This window comes from Aythya ferina (assembly GCF_964211825.1).
Source record: "Aythya ferina genome assembly, chromosome: 2".
NCBI classification, from domain to species: domain Eukaryota; kingdom Metazoa; phylum Chordata; class Aves; order Anseriformes; family Anatidae; genus Aythya; species Aythya ferina.
Window position 1 is genome coordinate 13,614,444 of NC_140297.1, and position 10,885 is coordinate 13,625,328.

The window sequence follows — 10,885 nt, forward strand, 5'->3', positions numbered from 1 at the left end:
AGGCCTTTATACAGACACATCCATTAGGAATATTAGATAGACAAAGCTAATGTGCGCTGGAGTAAAATGACAAACTCCTTTTCTTAATTAATGCTATTGGTACTGCTCAAGTCAGGATGGCAAGCTTCTGAAATAGTTTGGAAATGAATTTGTTCTTACATTTTCATGAGTCTTTTTCTACATTTTTCTACATTTAGACTGTTTTTTAAGTTAAAAAGCAGAATGTCCTGAGTCCTGGTCCCCTGAAGCCACCTTTCCACCTGTACATTAAGCAATGTCTTGGGTCAATCTTGAAGGCTGGAATTCAGCTATTTGCACTGTTTGATTGCCAGAAACATCCCTGCTGTGCTGTTAGTCTTTCACAGTTAGCACTCTGCCAAATGATGCCCAGGCTCTCCTTGCTCAGGATTTTGCATGGACTGCTGATATTACCAATAAAGTTTGTATAACAGTCCTTTGTTCTGGAGGTTAAGCACCCTTAGTACCATGACTCTGACCATCCATTTGAGGACCCTGTTAGAGCAACCATTGCTTCATTGAGTTTATGTCCCTAGCTTTCTGTCTATGAAAACTGTAAACCAAGAGGATTACAGTCCTGACAGTGGAAACTAACCCTGATAAAAACTCAAGACCCAGAAGGGACAGATACCCAGAAAACCATGAACTGGGATTTCTACGCAGCTACAAATGATCTAGAAGTGACTGAAAGAAGGAGCATGAGCAACAGACACATGGACATCACATTGGTGGTTAAAAAAAAAAAAAAAAAAAGAAAAGGAAAAAAAAAAAAAAGAAAGAAAAGAAGCTAAATCACTTATGTGAATAGCAGAGATGGGATAGTGGTTAATCTGCCCCACCTTTATATGGCAATGTTGTCAGCATGGAAGAATGGAATTGCCTATATCATCTGATTGTTGCATCTCATCACTATTAATAACTGCTACTATTTCCAGGCAAGAAACAACTGAGACAACCACAGAGAAACTGAGCACTTTTTTTCCCATTTAAATTTACCTAATGGCATTTTCCTTACCCTTCTAACTATGGTAGGTCTTAAAACGTTGGCCTTGTATTTAAAGATTTTCCTCTGTTCCTCCTTTGTTTCTTTCATATGAAGTATGCCATCTTGATGTGTACTTCAATAGATCTTTAAAAATCACTTTGGAATATATGTATGATCAGTCCTCTTGCTCAGCTATCAGGAAGATAGACAAGTTTTTATGTTCATGTAAAAATGAACTTGCTTTTCACTGTGTGGTCCAAGCTGATTTCTGTAGTTTCCCTAGTTCTAATTTAACTGGTGCTTTTTTTTTTTTTAATGTTAACTTTTTTTTTTTTTTTTTCTTTTTTCCCATATTTAGGTATTAATACCTGTGCTGTATTACTTACAATAAATGCTTAGAAGTATTTTAGAAATCAGAAGTGAGGGAATTCAACTATCAGGAGCTCTGAATGTTTTACTTCACAAACACGTAACTTTCTGAATTTTTGTTCCCTTGCAGGAAGTTTCATAATATCCAATTTAAAAGTAATTTGGTCATTAGCTTTCATTTTATTTTGGGAAGACCTTCTTTGTTCTCTTATCTTGCATAAGCATGTTAATTTCTAATACTTAGTTTTAAAATCTCTCTTATGTCTACTTATTGCTTATTACATGAAATTAGCATTAGGTAGTATCTGGGCAAATATATCTAGAAAAGGGCATTAATCAAAACTGAGACAATTTTATTAAATTAGTTCCTGGAAACTTCACCCATAAATCAGAGCAAAATTTTCTAGGCACACAAACAGAGAGGAGATTTTAGGGGGATCCTTTTTTTCTAGGGGAGGACAAACATTTAATTTGTATTAGTTCACAATAATCCACACTACCATAAAAATCACACTCAGGGGCCATATACCTTTAGTATTATGTCTCTTCTGAGGTCCCTCACTAACCATAGTGTGCTATGAACCCTGTCTTCTGGATGAAATCCTGACATGTACGGTCATTAAAACACAGCAGAAAAAGCTAGTTGTTATTAAAAATATCAGTGCAAATAATCCAACTACACGTCTTTGTAGTGTTTCAGAAGACACTACAGCTATGTCCATGCCCATAAAACAGTGTTGAAAGAAGCTATAAATTTGAGAAAACTATTTAATCTAGAATTGCCATGTGACTGACAAGGAGAAAAAAATAGATATCATTGTGCTCAGACAGTTGTTTTAAACTCTACATTACACACACACATATATACATGTATATACTTACATTATATATGATATGTTTATATACTCACTTTTCTCTCACTTGAATTTGTCTAGATTCAGCTTCCTGATTCATTATCCACTTGTTACTTAACAGTTTAACAACATTTTGCTCCATTTATATATATTTTGCCTGTGAACAAGTGATTCCTTAAATGTCTTTTGCTAAGATGAAACAGACTAACTTCTTCATGTGAGTTTCTATTAAGTCCTTTAATCATTACTGTGGATTTTCCTGAAACTTCCTATTTATCATCACCTTTCTAAAAGCACATCTATGAGTTCTAGGCATATTATTCCTGAATCACCAACATTACTGTCAGTCATTAAGTACTGCTACTATTAACATTCTCTCATTTTCATGTGCAAGGATTTTAGCCCTTTTACCTGCTACGCTGACCCTGGCAGCCTTAGCAGATGATTGATCAATCATCTCCATTAGCCACCTCTTTGGATGTTTTTGGTCTGTGCCAATTGGACCAAATAATTTTGGGGCACACTTCAGGTATTAAGAGCAAGCAGAAATTTTGAAGAGTCCTTTGTAGGAAAATATATTTTGAAGTCCAGGATTTTTTTCAGTATATGGATGCAGATTCCTTTCTGTTATGAGACCTGATCTCTTTTCAGAGTAGTTTCTCTTCCAGGACTCTTCCATCATATACTGTTTTTGTTTCTAGGTGCATGACTTTATCAAAATTAAAATTTTATTTTATTTTATTTTATTTTATTTTATTTTATTTTATTTTATTTTATTTTATTTTATTTTATTTTATTTTATTTTATTTTTCCTGAGATATTCAGTGGTGGCTTTACTCAGGTGGGCAGCTGAGCTCCACCATAACCGCTCTCTCACTTCTCTCAAAGGGTAAGGGGGAAAAAATATGATGGCTCAGGGGTTAAGACAAAGACAGAGATATCACCAATTGCCTGCAAATTATTGTCATGGGAAAAAAAAAAAAAAAAAAAAAGGAAAAAATTAAAAAGAAAATGTCTCCTTCTGCTGAGCAGCGCAGGGCAACAGCAACAGGGAATGGGGGTTGTGGTCAGCCCCTGACACTTTGCCTCTGCCACTCCTTCCTTCATGGCCCCTCTCTGCCCCTGCTCCATTTGGGGTCCTTCCCAGAACTGAGCCTGTGGGGGTTGCCCACAGGCAGCATCTCCCCAAGAACTGCTCCCACACAGCTCTGTTACACAGGGTCCATCCCTCAGGAGCAAACTGCTCCAGCACGGGTTCCCCCCAGACCCCTTGCTCCTGCATGGACTCCTCTCCACAGGCTGCAGCTCCGGCCCAAGGCCAGCTCCTGCAGGGGATCTCCATGGGCCGCAGCCTCCTCCAGGCCACATTCACCTGCTCCACCGGGGGCTCCTCCATGGGCTGCAGCATGGAGATCTGCTCCATGTGGGACCCATGGGCTGCAGAGGGCCTCTCCACAGGCTGCAGGGGAACTTGTGTTGCATGCCTGGAGTACTTCCTGCCCTCCTTCTGCACTCACCTAGGATGTCTGCAGGGCTGTTTTCCTCCATCCTCTCTTATGCAGAAGCTCTTTTTTTTTTGTTTGTTTGTTTTGTTTGTTGTTTTTGTTTTGTTTTGTTTGATTGATTGTTTGTTTTTCCTTTTCTTAAATCTGTTCTCACAGAGGCACAAACAACATGGCTTATTGGCTCATCTCTGGCCTTTGGAGCCAGATGAAACTGTCCCTTACCTAACATGTGGCGGCTGCTGGACTCTTCTCACAAAGGACACCCCTTCAAGCCCCCTGCTACCAAAACCTTGCCACCTAAATCCAATGTGTGTTGTTGCCCAGTCTTGATTGCCTAGCATTAATAGATGGGTAATCTGTCTTTAAGGTCACTTATCACTCTTCCAGGTTTGGGTAATTTGCAGAATTTACTGAAGATAATTGTATGCTTTCTAGATAATTGACAAAATAGCATGGGATAAAGAATCAAATTCTGTGAGATTTTTTTCAGAAACATCCACTCAGTTATGATTAGTCATTTGCAATTTGATAATAGAGATCTCTTAATTAAGAGCTTTTAATCCATTTAATGTGTTGATAGCATATTGTTCAAGTTCTTTAATCAAAAGGGCATGTGATGTGAAATCAGAAGTCTAACCATATTACATGAACACTATTATCTTTATCAGCCAAATATTTAATCTCATCAAAAAAGATATTAAGTTAGTTTGACATGATTCATTTTCCTGAACCCTTGTTGATTGGCATCAATTATATTTTCTTTCTTTAATTCTTTGTTAATTAAGTTCCATAAATCAAGTTTTGTATCAGCCCTTTTACTACTACTACAGTAAAATACTGTTTTTACCCCTTTTGGATGACTGAAACATAAAAGAATGTAGTGTAATCAAACGTAGTGAATGATATAAACAAGTAAGAAACTTTTTTTTTTTCAAAAAAAAAGGTTTCCTGGTTTTATGTTCAGATAAACTAGTTTAGAATGAAAATTAACATGTGGGTAAGTTATTTCCTGATATTTTACAACAATCCTGTTTTTCCAATAAAGATAAGATGTTTCATTTCAAAACTTGAATTAATGAGAAGTGGGCTTAGTTTAATTTCAGTTTATTTTTGTGAAAGATTGGACAATGGGAATATTCCATTTGTTTGGGATGGATAAAATAAATATGGATATCAAACTCACCTACAATTGCATCTTGGCATAACAAAGGACAGAGGAATGGTAGTTAATAGTGGAAACAATGTAAGGGATACTAGACACAACACTGTCAAATGAAAAATTCAATATTTTACACAATGTGCTCTCATTTATTACTTTTATGAAAAGTAGTATTTGATTAATGAAAGTCATCTTCTCCTTAAGTTTTGACAAGCCATTATTTTTCAGGACTTCATATTACATTGTCAAATGAGATTCCTTAGACCTGATTCACAAAGTATCCAAGTATGATTGAAAAATACATAGCCTTTCCAAACACATTCTGGCTTCATGCAGAAGTTTAGCTTTTCTGTGTTAGTTAGGATAAGAGAGAGATGTCTGATCTACCTTTGCTAATTTTGTTTCTTTCAAGAGCATAAAAACAACCAACCAAACAAAAAACATGTACATCCAAACTTATGGTGATTCTACTGATAAAGTCTTCTACCTGAATCCCTTCAAAATACCTTTTAATCTCAGTGCTGTCAGCTTGCATACCTAATACAATCTTCTGTCATTTATGAAAATTCTTCCATGTGCTTTGGAATTTGTCCTAGCATTATAGCTGGTGGGTAATGCCTAGTAAATGGCATACCAGGCACAAATAGGCATTTTCTCGCTGCAGAGCAGCGAGACCAAAAATAAGGTCATTCAAGTCTACATTTTTAATCCTAACATGATTTCTGAATACTTGGTTGTAATTTTTTGTTGACATAAAATATTGTCAAAATATAATAACTATATATGAAATATAACTATATTTCAGACCTACTCAGCAAGATACATGCCCACATGCCTCCTATTATCCACAGGCTCAGTTAGGTCTTTAAATAATAAAACGTACACAATTGATTCCACTTTCTCCTAGTAGTATGGAACCATTGTAATAATGCCATAGTATCACCTTTGAGAATCACTGAATGCCACCAGCAAACCCTGAAACCCTAAGTAGTCACTTTCCAGTGACAGTCTCTACTTGGGTACCCCAAGTAGCCACGTGATTTTTGATGGTCATTTGTTTAATTCTGTAAGAAAGCTACCACTTGGCTCCAGCATTATTAATCAGCGGCTTTAATTCTCTAGAGAGAAAAGAACTAGATGTAACCAGAATTAAAGCAGAGGGAGGTTTTACTAGAACAGAGGATTTATTTATTTTTCTAATTCAGAATTCCTTGAATGAGTTTATAAAATTATTTAGTTTATATCTCTAAGGCAGGAGAAAATATGGGGGAAATGACAAAGGAATGTCTTAATAGAATTTCTTGTGATTCATCCATTTGACTCCCTTAATGGAGTCAATCCTCTGAAAGGGCATCAAAATAAATAAATAAATAAATAAAATTATATCACATGCTGCAATTATTTTAACTGTTTAAAAACATATTTGCCATATATATTTCCCATATACAGCAACAGAGTCCTCCAGCGTCCTACTGGGTGGCCTGAATTTGGACAAAATTAATTCCTTCCAAAATAATAAACTGATAGTGACTGACACATGTAGCCTGATCTGAAAATCTGAGTTTTTATGGTATTTTTTTTTCTTTTCGCAGAAAATATATGAAATTAGTCAACTTCAATACTTTCCTTTCCCCTCCCCAAATAAAATAAAATGAAATAAATAAATATATATATATGTATGCACTATAGTTATTACATTAATCTTTTCCAAAGAGTTTTACTGCAGAAACAAAGGAGGATTCTAAAACATATTTGATCTTTTCAGGTTAGTAAATACTGGTTTAGAATTGCTTTTATCACTCTTTCCTTTGAAAAGGAATTTTGAAATTTAAAGTCTTACAGACAAAAGATTACTAGGTTGTGTGCAGAAAGGTATGAAATTAAGTGCATTTTGCAGTCATTCCCAGAAGTAGTTGAAATCTGCTCTATCTTCTCTTCAGTGTCAGGGATCAAAGAAGAATCATTTCAAATGCAATGAACTCTGAGCTGCTTTTTCAGGCAGGTAATCGATACTTCAGTGCGTACTAAATGTTAACATATTCTATTGCTAGGAATAGAACCGGAAACCTAATTATATTAGGGGTTCTTCAGACTCACGCTACATTTAGAAATAGAAAACAAGCCTAAAGTGAGATTTATCTCTTTTTAAGTATAACAAAAATATTAAGATGTGGGGAAATAAAAATCTAAGTCTCAGAAAAATTAGTCCTCTCAGCCCTGTCTAATAACAAATGTGCTGTCACATGGTACATCGAAAGCAAAAGGAGCTGGATGTAAAAATGACTAGATTTCAGTTTCTTAGAAGATATGTAGAGTATTAGACAGGATATTCATTGACAGAGTAAAAGTTTAGGGTTACATTTTAAAAAATGAAGAGATTATTAATGCCCCTCCCCCCTCCTTTTTTTCCCAGACAGAAATATATATTAAATATAATATAAACATATATTAAATATATATCTTCAATCCTTAAATAAGAGAATTTTAGGAATGCAACATAACTTCATTCCTCAGACATAGGTCTGATCTCGGCAACTCTGGAAAAGTTTTCATACAAAAGCTATAAAATAAACTAGTTGGGTTTATTATACTACTTTATGCTTACATGCATTATCCCTGGGCTTTTTCAGAGATTTTCAGGAATACAAATAATTCAAATGATTATGGAAAAACAAACTCTCACCTGGTTTCTAATTCAGTATGTGAAATTACTTTATCACAGTGTCCTCTGGATAGCAATGGGATTCTCTGTGTCTGATATATGTTTTGTTGCTGATTTTACACTAGACCACTTTGCAAATTTCTATTTCATCATCTTTTCGCTTGGTATGTACTTGTTTCTAGCTAAAACTAGCTGTTACAGCCACATAAGATAAAATAATTTGATTGGTATTGGAAAATGTATTGCGAATGCTTTAATATGTATGTTTCTTATTCCGTGGTAACCTTCCAAACTTCTGGTTTTTTTTTGGCATATTTGAACCTGTAAAATGTACAGAAAGCTATTATAGTTTTTTTAAAAAATGTGAAATATTTAATGTTTTTGTTTGTTTGATTGATTGGTTGATTGGTTGGTTTTTGTAGCCATAAGTTTTAATTTTAAGTCAGTTGGTTTTCCATTTCAAAAGTCTTATTCTCATAGTTTTGAGTCATACACTAATTCTGGCACAAAACCTGTTGTCTAATATCTCAGTTTTAAAATGCCATGTTAATCATTCAATCCCTTTTTTTTTTTTTTTTTTTTTTTTAGAATGAAAATCTTTTAACCTACTTTTAACCTACTTTACTTTACTTTTACTTTTTTTTTTTTTTACTTTACTTTTACTTGTAACCTACTGGAATCCACTTATGTAGATTGCTAGCTTCTTCCACACCATTCATCTCCCTTCTTTCTTCTCCACAATTTCTTTTCTGCTCTAGCTCACACTGGAGGACTTATTTGCATGAAGAAGATTGCATAGCAATTGATACGCCAAAAAAAAAATAATAATAATAATGCTGACAGTCACAATGCAAGTCACAACAGTGGAAAATATTTTAATTTTTATTTTATTATTCTTTCTTTCCAGAATTTGCATTTCTCATGGCTGTGATAAATAAACTGAAATGATGTAAATCACATGTGAATGGCCACCAAACAGCTATACAGTATTTTCCTCTTCTAATTTATGTTGTTCTAAGTTGTTTAGATTCATCAAAAAAACATTTTTTAAGTTGAAGCATACTATAAAAATAATACGCAAGGTAAAAGCTCATTAGTATATTTGTAATTCCAAAACCAGTTTACAGCTTAGATTGCACAGTAAATCAAAATATATTCTCAAATATTACTGTACTAAACTCTCTGGTTGTTTTACTGCCTCTTACTTTTCAGTATGATAGACAGTTCCATGTAAGCTGATCCAGTTACTAAATTAAGGGAAAATTAGATAAAATTAAGCTTTGAACAACAATCAAACCGCTTTACTGTGAGCCTCTAAACCAACATTTAAAAAATTAAGTTTTCATTTTCTGCTAGAAAGTAAAAGAGCAGCAGGCTACATTGAAAACTCTTGGCGTCTGTAAGGTAATCAGTTCTCTGACATACAAATAACATAGCTTCTTACCATAGAATCTGTTCCCATCTCAAGAATAACCTTGTTGGCTAAAAAATGTTCCATGGGTCAGCAAGTGGAAAAAGAAAAAGGTAATGGGACAAATAAAATTGCATTAAAAATAAATTTTAAAAGCTGCAGTGGTTTTAATTTCCCTTAACATTTGCTCTTAATTTTCTAGTGTAACATTATCACACTTTTATCTTTGAGGATGTTTTGCTCAGTCTGTGAACCACAAGTCTAATTCATACAAAATAGACTCAAAAAACACTCTAGCCTCAAAATACCCATTTAACTGAAGGCGCTCATCACCATTCTCTAAATCACCATCATCATCATCATCATCTAATTCCCTCTAGCTCTATGTATTTCTCTATTTAAAAAGTCTGTTTTGGATATCAGTGTTAAATCTCTCAGTCGGTGCCTGCTTCAGTTGCATTGCAAGCAATCTCCAGCTTGCACAAATGTGAGACTTCTTCTGTCACAGAATCTGGAAGAAAGGTGATATAGTAACTATTCCAAGAGGGAAATGTATTCTTGATGAGTAAGTTCTCTGCAAATCAAAGTATATGAGAGCTTGTGCGATGAAATTTACGCTTTGCGGGGGCTGTTCTCCATTAGACTCCTTAAGTTGAAGTGATATGGAAAAATGTCAGTTTGTAGTGACCTCAGACCAGAGCCACTATGACCTAACACTGTGCTGAATAAAGTTGCTAAAATATTCTCGTCTCTATTCACATGGTTCTATCTCAAATACCCAGCTCCTTTATGTTATCAAAAAAGCTGTTTTCTAGGAACTCGTTCCAAGATGCAATAAACCACATGTGCCTTGCTACTGGGAATCGAATGAAATTCAAAAGAACAAAAAGGACCACCATATTTTTAAAATGACACTCAAAACTCTTTGCATCTCAGATTTATGAAACATGCACTCCTCCAGCTTATTCTCTGGAGTCAAAGCAGTTCTTGCCTTATTGGCTGAGGACTCTAATTTGCTTTAATTTCCTTTGATCTTTTTCAAAATGTAGATTCTATATTTTAATGTAAACATAGAAAATAAACCTTTCCGTTCAAAAAGGATGAGTTTTCCTCATGCCCAATGTAATAACAATTTAATGTCAATAAAATCAGCAGCTAGACCTCCATGTGTTACCTACTGGAACTTTCCATGTACAGATTAATTTCCCGTGGGATTAATATACTTAATGACAACTGGTGGAAAATGTACAGAGGCACATCCATCATTTTTATTAATTAAATTTGCTTATTCAAGACTATGGTAGATGAAAAATCAGTGAATTATATTTCTATTACAAATATATTTATATTACTTATAAAGAAGCTTAAAACTTTAAGAGCTAGATTCTGCTGTTCAAATCCATCAGGCTAAAAGCCATCTGCTTCTTATATACTGCATAAGTTAGATTCTGGCTGATGAACATAACACACAGCTGAGCTAACCAAGCATCTTGTCTCTGGCAGGGGCCTTTGGCAGACACTTGAGGAAAGAGAGCAGAACACTCCTGAAGCATCTTCCATTACACACCTTCAAGACTTGCTGAGTCATAGATGGTGTAATTGCAACGAATAACCCCTGGTTCCACTGCTTTTTTTTTTTTTTTTTCCCTGACTTTAATTGATTTCCCAACCTATGTGCAATTTTGGCATCAAGAAAGTCCTGTGGGAACAAGTTCCTCAGTTTAATCATGTGTGCAAAAAAGTATTGCCTGTAGTTATTTTAAAGCTGATATGTGATCATTTTCATTAAGTGTCTTGGTTCTTTTGTTGGAGGCAGAAAAAAGCACCACCTTCATTTGTAGGTACCTATGTGCATGGTGAACAAATGACTTACTTCACACTAAAATCATTATAGTACCACTAGTTCATGTCATTTCAGTATT